The sequence below is a fragment of the Protopterus annectens genome, chromosome 6.part0 (genome assembly GCF_019279795.1).
Source record: "Protopterus annectens isolate FY-2018-M chromosome 6.part0, PAN1.0, whole genome shotgun sequence".
Lineage (NCBI taxonomy): Eukaryota > Metazoa > Chordata > Ceratodontiformes > Protopteridae > Protopterus > Protopterus annectens.
In genome coordinates, this window is record NC_056737.1 from 176556939 (window position 1) to 176581108 (window position 24170).

The 24170-nt window shown below is 36.6% G+C and overlaps 1 protein-coding gene across 1 annotated transcript in view; it reads left to right on the plus strand.

Moving 5' to 3' along the window:
• The window catches only part of TMEM63C (transmembrane protein 63C), a 2716247-nt gene that overhangs the window by 621824 nt on the left and 2070253 nt on the right, over positions 1–24170 (plus strand). The window contains exon 2 of the mRNA XM_044073895.1: positions 908–1026. The gene's annotated coding sequence lies outside the window, so the exon portion shown is untranslated. The remainder of the gene's footprint in view (positions 1–907; positions 1027–24170) is intronic.

Genomic DNA, 24170 nt, shown 5'->3' on the forward strand with positions numbered 1-24170 from the left:
AGTACAGACCTATGAACCTGTGCATCCCCCTCTCCTGCAGGGGGGGCACACTATCATACTGTGCAATGGAAGAATATAGGTTCCCTTGGCTCCAGTGTTATGCATCCCCCTCTCTTGCGGGGGGCAAGCCATTATACTTTACATTAGAAGAGTGTAGATTCCGTTGGATCCAATGGCATGCATCCCCCCTTGCTGTGACTACACTGCCATAATGGTGCCTAGACGATTTGCAGTTGACAACAATGTCATTCAACCTCCATCTCCTGCATGTGCTAGTAGTGTCTAGTCTGGTGTGTGTGTGTGTGTGTGTGTGTGTGTGTGTGTGTGTGTGTGTGTGTGTGTGTGTGTGTGTGTGTTTGTGCATGTGTGAACAATTCTCCCATTTGACTGCCATGTAGGCATATAGCAATATAGAGAAGCTCTCTTGCATCTAAAGGATAATGTCTGAAGTCACCAGCTCTTATACCATCTTCCATTGGCCACAAACTAGGGGGTGAGATTTTGATGGTTACAGAAGGATGAAAAAGATAAAGTTAAAGAAAAAAATAAAGTAATTGGTAGTACCTGATGTACAGTATAGCCAAAGGCACATTAGCAGTTCCTTATGTTGCAGCCTTCATGCATAGTGCAAATCACTGTTAACTCCCTTACCCTAATCTGGGTTCTGTAGTGCTTTTGCTGAGATATTAATGAGTCATGTTGTTGCTTCACCCGCAGTAGTTAGTACATTGCACATACTGGTACTGGGACTTTTTATGTGGAAAAATTCTTCATGAATGTCACTTCATGCCAGTGCTTTAGCAACTGAAAAGAGAAAAAAAGCTGAATGGTTAGAAATGTATGAACATATAGCAAAACTGAAATGAATATCCCCATTCATTTTAATGTAATCTTTTTTTCTTTACAGGGAGTAACATGCATAAGTTCAGTATTTGAAGAATTAACTGCAATTCTTTCTGTGAGTGAGAGAAAGAGGGAGAGAGATATTTAAAGGATAGCTTACAAATCAGAAAACATCACGAAAAGGTAAGAATATCATGAACATTTTAAGAATCAATGGCAAGTTTGGTATTTGCAAGCACTTTATTACATCTGGGTAATTTATTTTTGTTTGTACTTTGCTTTTATATAGAATTCTCCCCATGCATTAAAAATATTCTTATTAGGTAAAGGAAAGAGAAAAAAACGTACATGTGTACAGAAGCATTCATTAATGGAAGCACAACTTCCCTTCCTAATGTTGAATCATAATTCAAAAGAAAAACATATGCATTTGTTAGTACTGAACGGTGTAGCATTGCAGTTAAATTACAGCAGAAGTTTTTAAAGCAGAGAAAGTATAAAACACTGTATTAGACTGTCATCTTTTTTCATCTTGGAGCTTATCTTCCTGTTTTTGAAACTTGTTAGTGTAAGATTTCTTCCCTCTCACATGATGCTTAACACTGATTCTTGAAGTTCTCAGCTTAACATCTACTATCTGTACTGACTGCCTTCTTGGAATAAGTTTTGCCTAATGTATGGTTAATTTACTTTATCAGTTTCCATGAAGATCAGTATTGTTGGATTTGTACATCTTTTTTTAATAAATTGATATATTGTATAGTTTTAAAGTTGTTATGACAGTATACGTCTTATTATTCTTTGGCATTTTACTTTTTAACTATCTGTAAGGTGTTATCCATGCCTACAGCTTGTGTGTTTGACAATGTTAACCCTTATTTAGTACATCATTGTTTTATGATAGAAACTGATGTTGATAATTGTTGCAAATCATGATGACATCAAATGCACAAAATGGGAACTTGAATTGTTAATATTATCATTGTAACCAGTAGTGGCAGTAGCATACGTGTGTGTGTGTGTGTGTGTGTGTGTGTGTGTGTGTGTGTATGTGATTGTGTGTGTGTGTGTGTGTGTGTGTGTGTGTGTGTGTGTGTGTGTGTGTGTGTGTGTGTGCGTGTGTGTACGTGTAGGGGAATCCACCTCCACCAGCAGAGCTGTAACAAGTGGTGTTCCACAAGGATCAGTCTTGGGAAGTCTACTATTTGGAATCTATTTCTCCAAAGTACAAGCAAAAATTAAAAAGTCTGTGGCTGACAAAGTTTGCTGATGTCTGCAAACTGGGAATCGTCATAGAATCTCCAAATGATGTGAGCATCCTACAAGAGGGTCTTACCCAAACAAATGAATGGTGCCAAAGTCATGGCCTTAAACTCGATGCAAACAAAATGCATTATCATCCCTTTCAGTAAGAGCAATGGTACTGCTAACTTCCACATCAACAGAACACCCTAAATATGCACTTAGTGGTAAGAGACCTGGGCACACATGTTGACAGCAACCTTACAGTTGATCACCATGTCTCCACAATAGTTAGAAGGGCATTCTATATTGCTCATCTCATAAATAAGGGCATTGCCTCCAGAAAAAACAAGTTATAACCTTTCCTGTACTTCTCCCTCATCAAGCCAATAATTGAGTACAACGCCCCTTTTGGTATGTGCCTTTCCAAGTACCTGCAGCAATTGGAGAGACCACAAAGGTTCTCACAAGAAAAATTCAAGGTCTTCAGCATCTGTCCTGTGTGAATGATCTCAAATCACTGTCACTTTGTTCTGTTTAATACAGACTACTCAGAGGCGATCTTTGACCCTGTTTTATTGGAAATGCTGCATATCCCCAAGTCAAATGGTACACGGGTTACCGGCTCTAAAGACCTAAACGTGGTATGTAGCATTAATAGAACCTGCTGCAAGAGGTTACCACACCTTTGGAACAGACTCCAACTTCATGTCAAACAGAGCACCTCATTGGCCCTCTTGAAACGCAGTCTGGACAATTGGATTGGTAACTATGAATTCACCCAGAGGGTTCCACATATGTCTCTCTTTGTAATTGATTTAAGTTTTCAAACTTTGAACATTCTGAATGAAGATCGCCATACACCGCAAATGGGAAATTGACCGTTTTCCTCACTGTAGTGCAATCTTGGAGTAGGCATATTTAAATAACAGGGGGTGTGGGGGTGCAACCCCCCCCCACGCAAAAAAGTAAAAGAAAACTTTTTTTGTTTTTATTTTTTTTTTATTTGATGTTCAGAGTTTCAAAACTTTGATCATCTGGACCTCAGCCATATGATGTTGGAAGTTTTGAAACTTCGATCATCTAAAGTAGATCTATATGTATATATATATATATATATATATATATATATATATATATATATATATATACACACACACACACACGTCTAAAAAAAAATATATATATATATATATATATATATATAAATATATATTTTTTTTTAGACACACACACACACACACACACACACACACACACACACACACACACACACACACACACACACACACACATCTATCTATCTGTATCATAGTTCTCAGTAGGTCTCCCTCAACCCACCCTTCTGTGGTTCAAGGCTATCTGTCCAATAGGTGTCAGTCAGTAAAATGGCACTCCACATTCTCTCCTTACCACTCAGTCACCACCGGTGTACCACAAGGCTCTGTCCTTGTTCCCCTCCTCTTTAACATTTTCACCGACACCCTGCATACATCCACACAGCAGGCTACCTTAATACAGTATGCACATAATTCCACTCTCATTTGCACATGTGACAACATGGTACATCTCTAAAAAATTACTCGGGAAGCTTTAACAGCCACAGAAACATGACTTTGTTACTCACAACTCAACCTAAAAAAGACCAAGCTACTACTTCTTTTCCCCAAATCCCTCTCTCATGAAAAAAAAACAAACAAAATTTAAAGTCCTCTCACTTCATAATACAACCATTGAAGTCACTTCTCATAGCAAATTATTAGGGATGATAGTGGACGGTAATCTTACATTTGACCTGCATATACAAAATTGCATAAGGAAAACTCATCAAAAAGTGGGGTTGCTCTACAAAGCCAAAAACATTCTCACTGATGCAACTAAAGCTAACTATGGGCTCCTAAAAACAGAGATGGCTAACTTCACGGCACCCATTGAAATGGAGAATAGTTGCATGACCGCCGAATCATACACCAATGCACTGTACGAACACGTGCACAAATGTATGGATCTCGCCATACCCAATAGAACCAAGACGCTCTCCTCCAATAAAAGGAAGCCAATCTAGTGGTCCCCTGCCATTAAACAAGCTCTACAAAAGGAGGAAACTGATGCGGAATAAGGTGAAGTCCCAAGACTGGAAAAACTCCCTTATCAACCTCAACAATAAGTTGAGATCCGTCATCAAATCCTCTAAAGCTAGCTATGAAAACAGAATTGCAGCAGATAGTAAAGACAACCACAAGGCTTTCTATAGTTATGTAAAAAATCTCCACGGCAATACTCTGAGCTACTGCATAATGGTACCTCCTATACTGAGCCAACAGATATTGCCAATATACTGGCCAACTGATTCAGTGCCAACTTTACCCTACTGTCCCCCCCAAAGGACCAGTCACAATACCAGTAGATTGCCAGGCACCCAGTATTACTGCTGCACAGGTTAAAACAGCACTGTCCAAGGCCAAGAACACAGCTTCTATGGGGACCTGACAATATCCCTGGCTGTATTTTACATGAACTACAGAGTGAACTGGCACCTCACTTGTGTGCCATGTTCAATCACAGCCTCACTTCAGGCTTTGTCCCTACTGAATGGCCCACTGCTACAGTCATCCCTCTCCACAAAGGAGGAGTGACTATAGACCCTGGGAACTATCACCCCATTAGCCTGATGAGTCTGATATGCAAAGCTATGGAACGTATCATCATGGACCTAATAAACAAGGATATAGGGAATCTCTAAACTCTGGATCCCACACAGTTTGGTTTTGTGAAGGGTGGATCATGCCTGCTCAACCTGGTCGACTTCTTTGCTCCAGTCACCAGAGCTGTGGTTGAAGGCAAGGTGGTTAATGCAGCCTACCTTGATCTGGCCAAGGCCTGTGATACCATTCCTTACTCAGAAGTCATAGAAAAACTCACTCAGCTAGGCATCAACCCCCGTATCACTAGGTGGGTTGCAAACTGGCTCACAGATAGAACCCACAGTGTGAAAGTAGCTAACTCTAAGTCAGACTGCTGACCAGTCACAAGTGGAATCCCACAGGGTTTGGTCCTGGGTCCTCTCCTGTTTGATATCTACTTCTCTGAAGTCTAAGCCAACACAAAGGGACTCTGGCTGACAAAGTACGGAGACGATTGCAAGTTGGGAGCCATTATTAACTCTCCAAGTGATGTTGTCATCCTACAGAAAGGCCTCACTGAGACCAACAACTGGTGTCAGAACCATGGCTTAACCTCAACGCCAAAAAATATACCATCATCCCCTTTGGGAAAAACCCGGTTCCCATGAATTACCACATCGATGGTAGTCCACTGAACACAGAAAGTGTTATAAGAGATCTGGGAACACAGGTTGACAGCAAGCTGTCTTTTGACCACCACATTGCCACTGTGGTCAGAAAGTCCTTCTATGTGGCACATCTTATTACTAAGGGTTTTACATCCAGGAAGAAAGAGGTCATTGTCTCCCTCTACTCTTCCCTCATTAGGCCATTTGGGAGTCGACTCTGATGAAGCCAATTCATGTTTCTTGGCGAAAGCGCCTAGTTGGTTTTACTTTGACTGTGTTTAATGTTAAATAAACTAGTGTTTCACACAAATGCTCCCTTGATGGCTCGCTTTTTTATTTTTATTACTGCTTACAAGTTTTTGAGCCATTTGGCTTGTTTTTAGTTACCTAATGATATTATGCAGTTAAAGATCATGTGCAGTGCTTTTCACTTACTTTAAAAATGTCTGAAATGCTTACCACCCTCATAATGTCAGAACTTAGTTTTCTGATGTGCAGACACCACAAAAAAAAGTATTTGGTTATTTTTTTCCATTTAAAAATGTGCTATTTCCTCTGAGGTTGCAGAATGCTGCATATATTCTGTTCATTGCGGTCAGCATAGTAATGAAGTAAGGTTGAGGCTTTAGACATTTCCAGCCTGGTCAGTATCTGTAGAAGAAAAGTAAGTAGCAAATGGCAAGTTAAAAACAGTCAAGACAACAGCTGCTCTGTAATGACTGTACTTAATGAATACACAGAGCTGAGTTTATTAAGTGTTAGTTATATCCCAGTGTCTATTCTTTCTCTGTAGCTTTACTACAGTGAGTGTCACTAAAATATTGGGAGGGTGTAAAAAAAGAAAACAAAGATGCACGTATTTCTCAGTACAAGTTAGCTGGTCTACTAACTAATGTCAATGTACGATTCAAGCTTCAAATAAAATTAATACTTTTTCTACTCACAGCAGGTGCTTTTATGTCTCTGCTTCCACCCCCTGACTGCATGTAAAAAAGGAGACCTATCACAGTGTAACTTGAAAACGTGCTAGAGAAGGATACGACTGCGCTGTTTGTCCACAATCCTATTTTCACATAAAATCATATGTGAATATATGAATAGAACAAACAATGGATTTCTCAACATGACAAAAACTGAGTGCAGAGGTGGTGCATTCATGTTTTGTCATTATGCACACAATCTTTGAATCCTGGCCCTAACACCCAGTGTAATAACTAGGGCCCTTCTTGCCAAAGCAGTCATTTATACCTGATGTAGCAGAGGCTGTCCATTCTAGATGTGTTGATGATAGAATGGTGGTTCCCTGTAATATCAGAGAGATTTAACCTTGTTTAGCCATGTCTGCCATGCTGTTGTGTAGAATTCTTGTGCTGAATTCTTGTTCAAAGAATGAGATCTGGTTTATTTATGTAATGCTTCAGTGATTTATTTTGTGGTGCATCTTGGTACTTCATGCAGACTTTTTAGTGTAAGAGAGCATAATTCCATATAAAGTGCACCTGTGACATGGAATCCAACTTTATACATGGTTTTATTTTACTTTTCTAACATATTTAGGTAGTTACTATGGCATAGTTTCACCATGCCACTAGACTCAAAATACCTACCAAAGCTGTGTTTAGACTCAAAATACCTACTGAAGCTGTGTTTTTCATTATTTACCTTTGGAGGTTGTGTCAGTCTTTGTAATAGCAAAAATCATGCCACTTCAAAATTTTCTTTTCACATCAAATGTAAAACTACCATCTGCATACCAAAGCAGTTATCAGAGATCCTTAAATGAATATTACATACACACAGACACACACACACGCACACGCACACACACACACACACACACACACACACACACACACACAGACACACACACACACACACTCTCTCTCTCTCTCTCTATTAAACACTCCATAACAGAATTAGAACCACTCAGCATGGATCCTTCCCACGGCACGCCACACAGGTAGCTCTGATTAAATTACTAGAATGGAGGTGTAAACCTTTGCTCTAGATGATCGTCACTGTTGAAGTGACACCCTGACCCCACATGCAAAAGTGGGAAAAGGGGTTATGGGTGGATATATATATACAAACCACTTTATTGAATTATCACTTAAGACATAGGTAAACATGCATTTGTATAAAAGACAACAAATGTTCACAGTTACAAACATACATCACATATATTATTTTATACGTCAGTCCAACATTACATAAATTGATAATTTACTGGCTTCCCTTAAACCTCACTCCTCATTCAAAACATTATTCTGCATGTATTGTTCTCATAATTTCCATTTTGTTCTATGTAATTTGCTCCTACCTTTTTCTAAAGATCCCACATCCAGTTTTTTTATCTCTGTTACAGTATCCAGTAATTCAAGTTCAGTTGGTTTAGACTCAGAGTTCCATTTTCTAGCGATTGTTTGTTTTTTGTTTTTTTTTTGGCAGCCATCAGAATTAAACTTAACATGACCTTACTATGTGTAGGCTGTTCAGATCCTGTATCCCATCTCAAAAGAATCATTTCCTTACTCAAAGTCATTTGCTCACCCTGTATTTCTTAAAGGGGTCTATATGAGATGATCGAACTTTCAAAAGTTCGACTGTCATATGGCTGACACGATATAATCGAATTTTTGAAAGTTCGAACATTTTAACGGAGAACTCCGTAGAGAGCGAAATGGGAAGATTTCCCTTTTCTGCACTGTAGTGCGATCTCGGAGTTTGTATATTTAAAGAGTGGGGGGGGTGTGGGGGGTACAGGGGGGCTTGCCGCCCCCCCCTGCTTAAAATGTTCAGGAAGGTTATTTGTGTAGTTTATTTTTTTATTAGTTTTTCGAACTTTTAAAAGTTCGACCATATGGTGTTGACCATATGACAGTCGAACTTTTGAAAGTTCGATTATCTAATATAGACCCTTCTTAAAGAGTACTCTGTAGGGAATTTATAAAATCAGCCAACTGATTACACTCCCAAAACAAATGTTCCAAGTTACCTTTGTTTTCTTCAGCACACCTCCAACATTTGTCAACTACCTGAGGAAAAATTCTTTGGAGTCTCCTTGGGGTATAAAAATAGATATGCAAACACTTCCAAACAAAACTCCTAAATCTTCTAGACTTTGTTATATATTTGGGAGCCATTCTTATGTCTTTCTGTTCTTTCCTTGTGAATTGCTTATCCAGTCGCCCTTCCCAATCTTTTCTAACCTCCTGTGATTGATACCTACAGTTGTCATACAGTATTTTATATGCTGTACTAACTATCCCTTTTTAACAGCAGTTTCTATTCTAAATTCAACTAAAAGCTCTACTGGAGCAGGTCTTTCACTTAGGATTCCTCTATCCCTTTGTCTTTGCCTGTACTTGGATATCAATCCCTGATAGGGATGGCAATCTTTAACCTGCAGTCCAGATGTCTTCTTGACCTCTTCCCACTCTGTTTCCTTTCCCTCTCTAGTTATTTGCTTCCAGTACTTTCGTTCCTTTGACATTTTTCTCCAGTAAATTACAACCCTTTCTTGCCTTTTCTGCTATTCTCTGTACTCCTAATTGCAGTCTGTATCAGCAGAATCTCCTTCCTTCGTTCTTTTGTTGGCTTACTTCTTAGAATACTTTCTATTACTTAATGGATATAATACTCTGTATTGCTGTTGTTATTCTCCTTAATGAGCTGCATCCAAAATCCCACTCTGTCCTTATTTCTTGAATCCCCCCACTTTGTTTCGTCATCCTTATCCACATGAATTATAGCTTTCTGCTTGTGTTATGTATATGAGCCTTAACAGTGTAGCTCTAAAATATCCCTTCAAATCAGGTAATCCTAAACCACCTTGTTCTATTGGAAGGATCAGATTAGTAGAATATATATTGTTAGCAATTGTGGTAAAAGGCACAGCACTGTATCATTATGTTTAGACTTCTCTGAAGCTTTCAATGTTGGAAACCATCCCACCCGATTCTCTTGTACAGCCTGCAGCAGATCAGAGACAGCTGTCTGGCACAAGTCCATGTAACAAAACTACATTTCCAAAGTTAGGAGCGCTTTAAGGCTTGATAATAAGCCATCTACAGTTTTACTGTCTGTACTAATTAGATTGCAGTTGATTCAGCATGTGGATGCAAGCCACTGTGCTAGTAAGATAAATATTTGCATCAACCAGATACACAAGTTGTCCAGTAGCCTTCTTTCCTGCATACGTGCACACAGAGCGACACTTAATGTACTTTGTGTGCTACAGTCTGTAATTATATTGCCTGTTCAAATGCCCTAATAATAACAGAGAATGGGATACAGTATTTCTACTTCAGTGTCTATAGAAATGTGTAACATTTAATCCCAGGAAATAAATAAAAATATGGCATTTTGTATTATCGCAACCAGATTTTCACGGTTGTGACTTTCGCTTATTTCGGTAGAAACGAGGCCATGAAACAGTGTAAAGTGGCATTCAGAGTGTGTATTGCTGGGGAATAATTTCAGATTGCCTTTGGGAACAAAAACAGTGGAGAAAGCCCTCTTCCTGTTTTTTGCATGCTTGCATTGTCATGCCTGCTGTCGGTGTGATGGACGGATTGCATTCACTGTGTGGAAGGAATCCTTCAGAGAAGGAAAACACAGACATAGTAGTGATGGTTTTAGTGACATTTATTTTTTTAACAATTTGTAAATAAAATAATGGATAAAAGTAAGCAAGTGTGGGTTAAACAATTTCTCAGTGATTGTGTTTTACTTCTCTGAAGAATTTCTTCTGCAGGTTCAAAATGAGACAAACGATAGTATGATAGCTGTCATGAAAAGTGTAGCGTGCCTATGTAATGCATGCAAAAAAAAAAACAGGAAGATGGTTTTCTCCACTGTCTCTGTTCCCGAAGGTAATCTGAAGTTATTCCCCAGCAAAACACACTCTGAACACCACTTTACAGTAAATGTAAAGTTTTGGGGCACTACTACACATTTACAAAGACAATTTCGATTGCTTCATGTACTCTTATTTGTGGTGGTATGTGCATTTCGCAACCATGAAAATCTGGTTGCGATAATACATAAGTACCAAAAATATATAAAAAGCAATATTCTTCTCATCATTTCTATTTCAAGTTATTGCAAGTTGTGAGCTATAAATACTACATGTTAAAAAATCATAAAGAAACATAGTGTTGAGGAAAAACACGCAAACACACATGCACTCACTGACTATTTAATATTTTATATTTTCACTTGCTTGACAAACAGTATGATTTAGTATTACATCATTCCCATACAAAAATTCATAGTGGCATTTGTGGTAAATTATTTTATTTGCCAAGTCCTGCACCTTGTATCCATGTGAAATGTTTAGCTCTAAATTGCCCCTGATTTTGCATAACATCCCTGATTTTTATATTTTTGCCCTGCCCCTCATAAAATGTTGTCTTCCGGATTACAGTCAGTCAGTAATGCTAGCCAATAGTTTCCTAATTTTTATTGTTTAGAAATTGCACATTGGTGCTAAATATTTTTCGCATTAACTTTTTAACTGAATTATAGTATTTAAAAATTGTCCTAGATTCTGGTCCTTTGTTCTCCATTATTTTTGTCTTTGTCTGTGGTTCTTGTGCAAAGAAACAGAGCTGAACTGTGGAATGTTCTTTATATCTGGTTCTCAGCTCTATTTTAAACTACTTTAGTAGAACTGTCAGTTAAAAATAACGTATATTGAACATCAGAAAGTAGGATGAACAAAATAAGCAACACCTGATAATCAGAAATCAGTGTAAATCACTGGTTTCTGTGTTACTACCATGTACTTGATATAGCCTCCATAACTGGAGGAAATTTAAAAAATCTAATTAGAATGTGCTTCTGCAGTCATAAAACTATCACTTAACTCCACAGTGACATTTGTGAATGCATATTATAAATACATTTGCTGTATTATGAAAGTCTGGTTCAGTGCCTGTCAACTTGGGCAGAGAAATCTGAATCACCAAATCTATTCTTAGATTTAATTAGTAAATGTGAGAAGCCTTTGAGGCCACTTAAGGTTAAGATAGGGTTTATGTCACTCAAAAACACTGTCAAATCAGGGGCATTTAGGTAATTTAGTAGTTTATGGAATTATGAACAGATGTTAAATGACTTAAAACCATGCAGAATGCAGTGTGATGAACAGTGGAGGTTCTAGTATGAAGTACTGTAAATCTTAAAATCCTTGTATGGTCGTGTTCTAGTTTGTGAAGAGGGGTAGCCTGAATGTTAGTGAGTAGATATACAGAGGAGGAATGGGATGCAGAAGTGTACTGATGTAGCAGAGAGCTGAGAATTTGTGGTAAGAAAGGCCCACTCCACAGAAGGATGTGTGAAGTTCGTATTGGGCAAAATTAAGACAGTACCTTAATGCTTAACAAATGTGTTGATTATCAGTGGTGAGTCCAAAAAATGTAGAGAAACTGCTTCAGTCATTGAATGATAGCTTTTGGGATCTCTGCAAGTAAAGAGTGTTGCTTTAGTTTTACTAATGCTGACACATGGCCCAGATGTACAAGTTTCAAGTTTATTTACATGTTTATGTTTAGTCACCTATGCAGACAAAATCATTAGAAAGAAAATCAGATTGTAATACAAAACAGAAGACATTTTTCAGGAATAACAATTATAGAAAGAAAAAGTAGATTATGTAACAGAAAAAACATATTCAGGATTGTATGGAGTTGAAAGTGTTGTGCAGTTTAAAGTTAATGACAACAATAGTGTCACCTGGGAGGAAGAGGATGAAATAATCAGAAATACTGAAAACGTTTGGCTTCATTGCAGTGTAGTATTGTTTATTTAATGAATACAGTGAAGAGAAAGTGTCCAGGAACTCAGTGTTGTTGGAACATCTAGGGTTACACTTAAGTGGGGGGGGGAGCTACCCATTTTATGAAATGTTCTTCAAGGTGGCTAATGAACCATCTACAGGCACTGTGGGACAGTTATGAATCTGGAAATCCCAGAATATCATGTTGGGTGATTATATCAGATGCCTTAGAAACATCTAATGAAAACAAGCTGACAGCTTTGTTACAGTTAATGTGCACGTGAAGGTACTCGGTGGTATCAAGTTAAGCCCATTGGACCTTGATCAGATCTAAAGCCATTCTCTGTGCTAGACATGAGAATATTATTAACAAGGTGTTAAGAGAACTGAGCATATGTGCATGTTATAGAATGCTTGACAACAGACAAGTGGGCAGTTGTAGATTAGATGTTATCTATTTATATAGGGGAACCATTATGGCCTGTTTCCAGAGTGGAGGCACCCTTTCTTATTTGAGTGGTTTATTAGTACTGACGTGAGGTAGGGTGTAGACCTGGTTGCAACATTCAAGAACTCTGAGGCTAAACTGTCAGTAGAGTCCGATCCACATTTCAGTTTACAAAGAAGTTTATGGACTTGTAGGGGTGATGGACTGAAATGTAAAACCAAGACAGAGACATTGCGAAGTAGAGATGTATTGATGATATTTACAGGCGGTTTGTTGAATTGAATCTCTGCAGAACAGGTGACATTTGTAGGTGTAGTTCAGTATGTAGGGAAGGGGTGGACGTGTGGCCTGGTTTCAGGGAACTGGTCAGTGGTATTGCAGAATATTCCGGATTTTTTTGATAATTGTGTCTATTGATCCAGAAAATAATTTCTTTGCTACTAAGTATAGTGATCTTAACCTAATTTCTAACATTATGAAATCATTGAAGGTTATCAATTGATTTAATTTGGTGGAAAATAGCCCAGAGATGTTCCTGTAGCTTTAAGTTTTTGGAGTGATCCAGGGGAGATGTGAAGTTTTAATTCTGTACTGCTGTAGTGGAAGCTTACTGTAGAGTATCTGCAGAAAAATGTTACTAAAGTATCATATTGCCTCTTCCAGGGTTATCTGCTTCAGCTGTTCTACATTCATGGAGTGTAAAACATTATTACACACCAGGATCAGGTTTTATGCATCTTTTTGTGCGACCAGGAAGCAAAAAAATAGGACAGTGGGTTAGTACAAGTGTCAGCCATCACAGCAACATTGTTGATGCTGCCAGTACCAGATGTCATGATCAGTTTTATAGTACTTTACTGATCAAAGAGTTCAGTGCTTCTTTATTGTTTGCTAACTATATGAAATGGACTGATACAAGACCCTTTTAAGCCACTATCTGGGCTCAAGTATAAAACTAGTTTTATAAATTCTCAAGTATAAAACTAGTACCCTCCCAACTGAAACAAAATCGGGATCAGTGACCACACTTTGACACTTTGCCTTTTCCCCTTAAGGTATTAGTCCTTTTAATAAAGATTTGAAACAAGTGTCCTTCTTGTATACAGTTTTAGGGGTCACACCTACCACCCTAGTGTATTCCTGGTCTATACAAAACATACTCCATTTATTTTCTGTGATGGATTTGTTGTTGAAAAAAATCTATATTAAAGGGCAAGACTACTGCTTTGTTGTATTCCCCTTGGATTGTCACGTTTGTCTTATTGTTGATCAAGGGTCCTAACCCAGTCACCCCTCCAAGCAGTTGGCTGAAGTACCTTGAAGTTCTTTTATTTTTAACATCAATCAAAATTTCACTCAAAAAAATGTTTAAATTTGAAGGGTACTAGTTTTATACTTGAGAATTGTAGAAAAGTAATACCTAAACAGAAATTTGACTGTGGTAGTAATGCTGTGGTTTATGTGGCAAAGTGCCAGTCATGTGATGGGTTCTATACAGGGAGAACAAAAAGGACCCTAAGGGCTGAAATATATCTGCATTATTATGATATAAAAAAGAATGGTGAAAGAAATGCCCTATATAAACACAATAAGGGACACAGCTCCCACACCTTCAAATTCTTTGTCCTTGACCGCGTGAACTTGTGGGAAAGGGGAGGACCTGCTGAGGATTTCTTAAAATATAGAGAATTTCAGTGGCAGCTGAAAAGTAATGCCACTGTTTTTCCTGAGCTAAATGAAGCAACTTCAAGTCAGCATTGTTTTAAAACTGAAGGCTGCTTTTCTTTGGCGTTTAATATTGTTGTACTAGACTATTCATGTTTTAATAAGTGTATTTGTGTGTGTGTGTGTGTGTGTGTGTGTGTGTGTGTGTGTGTGTTTGTGTGTGTGTGTGTATAGGTTTACCTTCATAATGTCAAGAGCACATCCTTGAATGTGCACATAATCGAACCGTTTCCATGAATTCTGTACTGCCGACATGTCAGAAAGCCAAACAAAACAGGGAATGTTGACATTTCCGACTGCTCCACACATGAAATAAGTACTACCATGGGCCATAAAAGGGGGTGAGATTTTAAGATTTGGAATATTTGGTTCGTGGTTTTAAGAAGTAACAGTTTGGAGTCCACGGAAGTTGTTTCGACAATGTGTCTATATATATATATATATATATATATATATATATATATATATATATATATATATTGGCTCATCTTTTTATCACTGATATTTAAAGTTTAGTTCTTGTAAAAAATTTCTTAGTTATTGTTTACTGTCTTTTTAAGAATGGTTTCAGTGGCAAGCATCTAATTAGTGTTGTGGACCATGTGACTACTATTATGGTATAAAACCATCCATTTTGATTTTTATGTATAAGGATATGACAGTGGTTCAAAAAGAATGGTTTATAAGTGTAATAAATGAATGGCTGGATAAAGGATGTATGTATAAAAATTATGTAGGGGTGTAGTTAGATTTACTTGGGAAAAAGGTGATAAAAGAGAATTACAGAATTGGAGACCAATAGTATTAAATAATATGGATTACAAAATTTTCATGAACAAAGAAATAGAGAACTGTGAAGATAAAATCATCTTATGAAAAAGAAATGTCAAAGTGACTGAAAAGGGAAGGAAAGTATGGTACAATAACATTATGGAAAACTATTTTTGGATATATCCATGGAAAGGGTTGCATGAAGAAATAAAGAAAGCAGTACAAGCAAGAATACTAAAATGTAAAGAAATGATAGATGGCCATTTTTTTATGGAGACTGGCGATACAAAAATTACTAGGGAAGGGAAATATGACATAAAAGTAGAAAAGATAGGATGTGTTTGTATTGTGGAGAATTTGAAACTGCTGAGCATGTCTTTTGGGGATGTAAAAGACTTAAAAGGTTATGGGAAAAGATTTTAGATTGGAATTGTATGGAGGGATTTAAATAAGTAAGTAGTATAAATATGAGCATGATAGAATTTGGACATTATAAAAATAAAAGTAAAAATTATGTTAAGAAAACTGATAGAAGAATGTTTTGTATTATACGGATAATTTGGAATCAAAGGGTGAAGAAAATTATGTTTAATCAAAAATTGGACTTGGCTATGATGTTAAAGAAAATAAGGTTTTGGTTGTGGAAGTTATAGTGGGGGTCGGAAAGCAAAAAATGAATATTGTATATGTGTCGGGGAAAATGTAATTAATAAGTATATTGTAGATATTGTGTATAATGTAAATATTATACATTTGTGAATAAGTATGTATATTTTAATAAAGACCCCCTACTCTTTTCATATGGGAACGCTTTCCTTTGTGACAATTCTTGCTTCCATTCCCGAGCGCAGAGGCAACTTGGAGAAGCAGGAAGAGAGATTTGTGAATATGAAAGGAGGAAAGGAGTGTGTGGAGGTTGTAAGTGTTTATGGTGATGTTAGTCAAAAAGCCGAAGTAGTGAATTTATCAAACAAGGTAGCAGAACTCGAGGAGACACCAATTAAAAATGATGGTATGGTGAAGGAATCAGAAAAGGCAGTTGAGCCTTTTCAAGGGTAGCTTAAGGAGACAGAACCAGTGATAATAGACTCAGAAGATTTGTTTTAGCAAAACCTCTTTGATGAAGAGGTTAGAACACAAGAATTTGCTGTTACAACCTTCTGGCCGGGAGGGTTGTGAGATGACTTATTGATGTAATTAGTCAACATGAGTGAACCAGAGGGTGGTAAAGACATGTCATGGGGAGAACTGATGGAAAAATTCAGAAGGAAGATATGCAGTAAATTGAAGTGAGACAGGTTGAGAGAAAATCATATGCGGAGGTGGTTAAAGTGGAGAAGGAAAGCAAGAAAGAAGAAAAAGATGTGAGTTTAAGAAAAAAGAGACTTTTTCATTTTTGGATTGAGAAGAAGGAAGAATCAGATTTGGACAGATATAAGGTATGGGATGAAGTTATTACAATACTAGGAATGAAACCTAATGAGGTAAGAGTGTTTATACATATCAATAGAACAACTCTTTGTGACATTATTTTTGAGACTGGTCAAAGACTGGAAAAATTCCTAGCAGAATATGAAAAAAAGAAAGGTTGTTCTCTGTGGAATTTGTATGTGTGTAAGCCCTTTTACAGGGAAACTAAGCAGAAAATTAGCATTCAGTTTAAGACTGAAGTAGAAAAAGAAACTTTAAAAGAACATTTATTAAAAGTGCAAAGATGTATTGAGTTTATCTAAAGTATATGATAACAGAGGTTTGTGGATGGGGCGTGTGATTGCAATGTGATGTCAAAATTAGATAAAGAGAATATTCTGCATATCCCACGCAAATGTTGAAGGTGACAGAGGCATGGCAAAATATTGGGCACAGCCAAAAATATGTTTTTGTTTGGAAAAAACGATCATTTAATTAAGAACTGTGCCAAAAGAAGATATTTTACATGTGGGTAAATAGGACATAATGCAAGGAACTGTGAACTGAAATGTTATAAGTATAATAAAGTGAGTCATTTGGGGGCAGATTATGAAGAAAAAGGAAAAGAAGTAGAAGTGGAAACAATAGAGTTGGTAACAGAGCAAGGTAAAAAAAAGAATTAGAAACAGTGGAAACAAAAATAAATAATAAATGTTATGGATAGAGAAGAAGTGATACAAAATGTTAATATGAAGGAAGATGCAAATATGGAAAGAATTGAGGAAGAATAGTTAGGGTTGAGTGATAGTGATGAGGTTAAATGGAATATGGTCACGCAAAAATGAAATACCATTGGTAAAATAGTACAAGAGTGGAAAACGAAGGTTATAGAGGGACTTAAAAAAGAAAAAAGAAGGGAAAAGGGTGATTATATAAAGGAAAATTCTAACCCTTAACATTAATAGTTTGGAAAAGTTAGAGACAAGAATAGGAATTTTGGAATAGTGCAGTAAACGAATGTGATATGAGTATTTTAGAAGATATCAGATTTTTGTCACAAGTTGAAAGAAATCAGATAGAAGTATGATGGGAAAAAAAGATGACTTGGAATTTTGGGAAGGAGACTTTTTCAGGCATTCTTATGTTTTATAGAGAGACAATAAAACTGTTAGATACTACTTTTGTTAGAACAGGTAAAACCACAGTTGATGTAAGGTGGAGGAATCAAGTTATTAGAATTGTTGATATTTATGCATGTGTATCTAAAACAGAGAGAAAAAATGTTTAGAAACATATTCATTATACACTATGTAATAATTAATATGGAGATTACTGCAGGGGGTTTTAATTGCAATTTGAGACAGCCCACAAAGAACGCATGTTATAAAAATTTGTAAAAAAAATGGAAAGTGTGTTCAGTGTCTGATAAAGACAATAAAGATATAGAAAGAAAAATTAAAATGCAAGAACTTGATCAAGTTTTAAATGTAGAGAATTTAGATTTGGTAGCAGGACTGGATGGAATAGAATGTAGGATGTATAAAGACATAACAATGGATCAATAAAAAAAGGCTTTACAAGAGTATTAAATGAATGGTTAGATAAAGATTTTACATATAAAAAGTTGTGCAATGGTGTAATTAGATGTATATAGGTACAGAACTGGAGACCAGTAGTATTAAATAATGCAGATTACAATTTTCTTATGAAAATTTTACAATAAAGTATGGAGGATAAGTAAGTAAAGTTGTAAAAGGGCATGTATATGGTATAAAAGGGAAAATGATTCAGGATTTATTGTTGACAATTATGGAAGTAGTGGATGACATATTGTACAGGAATGTAAATGCAAAATTAATGGTAGGGGATTTAAGTAGAACTTTTGATTCAGTTCATTATCCAGTGTTAAGGGAGATATTTGAAGTTTATAACATAAGTGAAAATATAGTAAATGTCTGTATTACAGGTTACTGGTATAATATAGTTAAAGAATTACTAAATGGGTGGCTTAGTGAAGATATATAGCTTGAGAAAGGGATTAGACAAGGTTGTCTGTTGAGTGGTATATTATTTGTGTTAGTGATGAATATAATTTCTGTACATATGAATACAGAAATAGAATTGATGTGTTATATTTCAAAATAAGGGGTAAAGTTGCAAATTCTGCTAACTTATGCAGATGATATTATTGCTAGGGATAAAATAGCTATGAGCAGTGTGATAAAATATTTACAGGAAACTATTCGTATGATAGGTTTTTCGATAAAGAAAAACGTCAAGGATTAGGATCTGAACAGTTGATTGGGGGGATTAAATTTGCTATGAAAAAGGTTAAAATTCTTGGAATATGGTTTGGAAAGCAAGACAGTATAGATACAGTATGGAAAGAAAAAATAGAGAAAATGAGAACTACATGTCTATTTTGGAAATCTTCGTTTCACAAAAATGTATATTTAATTAACTCTGTCTTGTTAACTAGATTTACATATTTTGCAGGGGGTTTTAGTTTACTGTTGATTTTCGAAAAAGAGGTGTATACTATTATTTTTTAATTTATTTGGGGATCTAGGTTAAATCCAGTGAAAAGTGTGATTTTATATGTGCATAAAGAAAAATGAGGTTTAGGGTTAATAAATCCAATAGTTTATATTGCTTCTTTGAATTTGTATAGAGTAATGAAATGTTAAAAGAACAACAATGATTCCACTTTTACATAGATATTGTCTAAAGTATAAAATGGAATGGTTATTTTTTTTAAAGAAGGAAAGGTTGCTGTAATAGAGAATTAGAGCATTATCAGTATAAAATTATGTTGTGGTTATGGAAAATGAAGGTAAAAACATGGAAAAGAGGAGAAAAGTGTGGTATAATAATATTATGGAAATGTATTTTCGAATATATTCATGGAAAGGATTACATAAAGAAAAAAGGAGTGCTATACAAGCAAGAATAGTAAGATGTAAAAATAATAGATTGCCAAGATTTTCTATGGAGACTGACAATACAAACATTGCCAGTAAAGGTGAATATGTCTTATAAATGTAAGAAAGATACAATTTGTTTGTACTGTGGGAATTCAACACCGGTGAACATGTTTTTTTTTTTTTTGAGATGCAAAGCAGTAAAAATGTAAAAGATTATAGATTCAAGTTATGTGAAGGGATTTACAGAAGTAAGTAGTATAGATATGGATATTATAAGAATAAAAGTAGAAATTATGTTAATAAAATTGATAGAAAAATGTTTTTGTTTTATATGGATAATATGGAATCAAAGGGTGAATAAAGTTATGTTTAATAGAAAGTAGCATTTGGCTATGGTAATAAAAAATAAGGTTTTGTTTGTTGGAGTGGGGATCAGAAAAAAATATTATTGTGTTTGCTTTATTCTTTTGAAAAAATGTAAAAAATGTATAGATTGTATATAGTGTATATGTTGTAAATATGTATGTTGTTGTTGTTGTCTTTCGGCTTTTCCCGGTTAGGGGCCGCCACAGCGGAACTCCGGTCCGCTAATGATTGGCAGTAGATTTTCACGAACGCCAAGGTGCCAGCTCGACGTTCAACCTTCAATGAAGGCACGCCCATTTATGCATGTCTTTCGAACGACCACTCAACTGTGGGGAGGACATGCAGACTCCACACAGAAGGCACTCCCCGCACTCCAGCCAAGAATCGAACGGGAGAACCTCTTGCTGTGAGGCAACAAGTATGTATACGTGTAAATAAGTATGTAAATTTTAATAAAGGACCTCTGCTCTTTTTAAGTGCCATGGAATCTTTTACATCCACTTGAGCTATCACCAGCTCAAGCAGCTGAGACCTTGGTTTAATATCTCATCTACAGTGTCAGCAATCCAGTCACCTGAAGTGGGAATAGAACCCACAGATTTCTGGTCTTTGAGCACCAAAGGTGAATGAGTTACTTGTACCACTGACAGTTTGGAGTGAATAGTGTGTGGTATTTATAGTCTGTGGATTAAAAGTATTTTTCACTTTACTTGCAAGCATAGCTTTGAAATAGAAATGAGAATAGTCAGAGGGTTTGTGTAATGCATCAGATGGGGAGCTGTGGATGTAGTGATTTTCTCATGTACAGCCTTTAATAGTTCTGGAATTAAATTGGATGTAGCATGTGCTTTTGGAAATAATTTTCTGTATTTAAAATATTTAATTGTGTGCTAGATATTTTTTGGTTGCTTAGATGTCGGATTGTGATAGAATTGTGTTTTAGCTTCAGTACTCAGAATCCTGATGCTGCAGTTTGCTTCATTGAACCTTTGTTTTGAGATATTAAACATATCTTTTTTTTTCCAGAATTTCCAGATGTTATTTCTGTTCTTAATTGCTGCACTTACGTCTTCTGAGATTCAGGGAGTGGGAGAAGACTTAAGAAACATTTTGATATGTGCAGTGGTTCATTGTGTGTGTTTGTTTGTAAATTAAAGAATAATGCTAAGTCTGAGGTAAATTATAGAATATTGCTAAGGCTGAAGTGGGGTCTGTGCAGTTATATACATCTGACCAGACAGTCAGTTCTGTTTCAAGAACATACCTCTCAACTGTCCATTTTTTTTGCAGAATGTCCAGATTTTTGCCTCATATTTTTTGGTCTGTTCTTCATAAAAGTTGTGATTTTTCTGGCAAATCACTAGGACGATCTGAGGATTTAGGTCACTAAATAATGATATATATATCTGTGTTTCAGACTTTATATTCTTCAGAAAAATGCATGCTAAGACAAATCCTGTTATTCTAGCAACTTTCTGTTTATAAGAGCAATATTTAAAATCTGTCCCTATTTTTGGGCCTTTGTCCCCCCCATTCTGTCAGGCTTTGTTCAGATTTGTTGTGTTAAGAGGCTGAGAGGTATGTTCAGGAAGACTGTTAAAATTGCTAACAAAAGAGCAGGTAGATATCAATATTTGTGGTACCTTTGGAGTCTTGAAGGACCAATATGATATGATATGATAGGATTATAATCTCTGAGATTAATGGGTAAAATTATTAGATGAGTTAGGGATAGCTGATATAAGCATGTTCAGGCTAGAAGAGAAGTCACAGTCTGGGTTGAACCAGGTACTTTCTTTGACCATTTGAGTCAGATATAGACGACGGAGTAGCCTTTTAAATTTCCAGTTATGGTTAAGACTGTCACAAGTAATAAGAAGTCTGGTGTCCTTAATAAGTGAAAAAAATGTTTTGCAATCCATTTTCTAACTGCACTATGCAGTAGAGAATTTAGTGAGCCCTCCCCCAAGTTATAGCTACAACTGTAAAGAAAGGGTGTGTTGATATAATGGTTAAGCTATTTACCTCACAGGCAAGAGTTACAGGGTTTGATTTTCACTAAGGGAAATTGGCTAGGCAGCTGGCCTAGTACTTACCTACGAACCTATAAAAATCCTTAACTTTCTGGACTTTGTTGCATATTTGGAAGCCATGTATATCTCTTCGCATAGTTCTCGTGCAGTTTGCCAGGGGGAGGATTGACATAATGGTTAAGGGCTTTATCTGAAAGATACAAGGTACAAGGTTTGATTCTAACCTATGATTACTGACTAGGCTTGCAATAATCCACAGACTAATAACCTAGCATGAGCCTATGCACCGCCACAATGTCTAGTGAACTTATCTGAATATGACTCACTATTGGTTATAAATTTAGGGGAAACATTTAATTATTTTGGATAGACCCCCTCTTCAGTTTTGGGCCTGGTCCGTTGTCTATAAAACAAGTGTAATAAGGGGCTATTGAGAAGGAGTCATTAAACTAGAACTCTGATATAACTAAAACAGAGGGATTGTGAGCTGAAACCCATGTTTCCAGTTGTGGTCATTTATTATTAATACTTCATATGTTCAATGATGCTGTATAGAGATTCTCAAATGGGGTAAGAGTAGGAGCAGGTTTGGGATTTACATGAATATCATAACTACTGCAGTAGTAATTAGAATTATGATATGTTTATGAGATTTCCACAAACCTTATCATGGGGAATAATTATGTAGTGGCTGAAAGGAACAGATTTTGGGTTTCCATCTTTAAGTGGAGAAATTCCACATTTTGGTAAGGTCCATAAATGCTTTGTGCTAGTTTGTGTAGTGGTGGTTGTGGTATAAGACAGGAGTGTTATATCTAATGTTTTGATGGATGTGAGGTGACTGATATTGTGAAACTACAGATGTGTAATAAGAAAAAATGCGAGATGCATGTGTTGCATAATGAGTTAACAGATAAGTGTGTGAGAAAATGTGATTGTTTGGTTTCCAGAGAGTATGAAAGTGTTGTAAAATGTGGGTGTATAGGTGTAAAACCAAGGGTTGGGGGGTTAGCTGGGGAATTTGGGGTGGGAGGGGAGCACAATCATTTGGAGCATTAGCAAATCAGTGGGTGTATGTGCACCTGAGATTTATCAATGCAAAGTTGGCAGTAACAGAATGCTAGTAAGTAGTATTGATAATAGTGCAACAAAGTCACTGTGGAAAAGATAACTGTAAGGATACTAGGTATTAGAAATTTCATGCAGTAAAGTAACTGTATATTAAACAGCTTTCTACAAAACAAGTAGAACCATTGCTGGGAAAAACTAATGACATCTATCTATGACACTTCAGTTGCCTTGACAGTTTGCTGGAGACAGTGCTGAAGTCCTTGCCCAAGGAAGGGGCTGATTTCCAGGGAATTAAAACAGATAGACCAGTGCTGTTAGCTGGCTGGCTAGTTTCCAGGCAGTTATTGGAACCATGGAAAAGGGAAGTTAATGTTTATCACGTTTATCATATGTTGCAGTAAGAAAATTAAGTTGTACAGGACAAAAATGTATAGTGATTAATAACTGTACTCATCCTTTGATACCTTTCCATTCAATATTCAGATCACCTATCATTTGCCACGTTTCACACTGAAATAGGGACTTTGTTACTGAAACTTGGGAGTGAAGAGGAATGTAGTACAAGCAACAATTTGGCTTTGCTGATTTTGCCCTGAATAATAAATACAATTCTGTTGTATGCATTAGGCAATAGGTTTGTCATGTAAGGAGCAGGTTAGGTCAGAGTGATGAAGTGGCAGCACCATTGTCTCCTTTATGATTCCTGTTAGAGTTTAAGATGTTATAACTGGTGCAGCAGTTCCTTAGTCTGATTATCTTGTGTGAACCGAGTTTCAGAAGCAGCTGTAATATTGGGAAAATAAGATGTGCAGTGGTGTAGCTAGGGGTGTGTGAGGGGCGTTTCGCCCCAGGCGGCACTTTTCTCGTCCATTCTGATCAGGCCTGTGCCTTGTTACACAGACTGTTGATGTCCATTGTTGATGTCCACATCCATATGTGAATATTTAATTTCAAATGGTAAAGTGTTACTCTTCCCTCGTCCCAGGAACTGAGTGGATCCATGTTAACTTGTTTAGGAGCCGAGGGTGCTGACAGCTAAGTGATTATTATATTACTGGTCTCTGGTCTGGATTTGGATTATTCGGCAAACTGCAACAAGTAAGCATATATTTTGAGTTGCTCACTATTTATTTTATTTATGTGACCAATGACCATGCATTAATAAGTGGCTGTGAGACTATGAGTGTGTGTGAGTAAGTAGCTGGGGTGGAGACTCTAAGGCACATATGCGCTACTTGACCTGCACTAATTTAACTTTACCCCT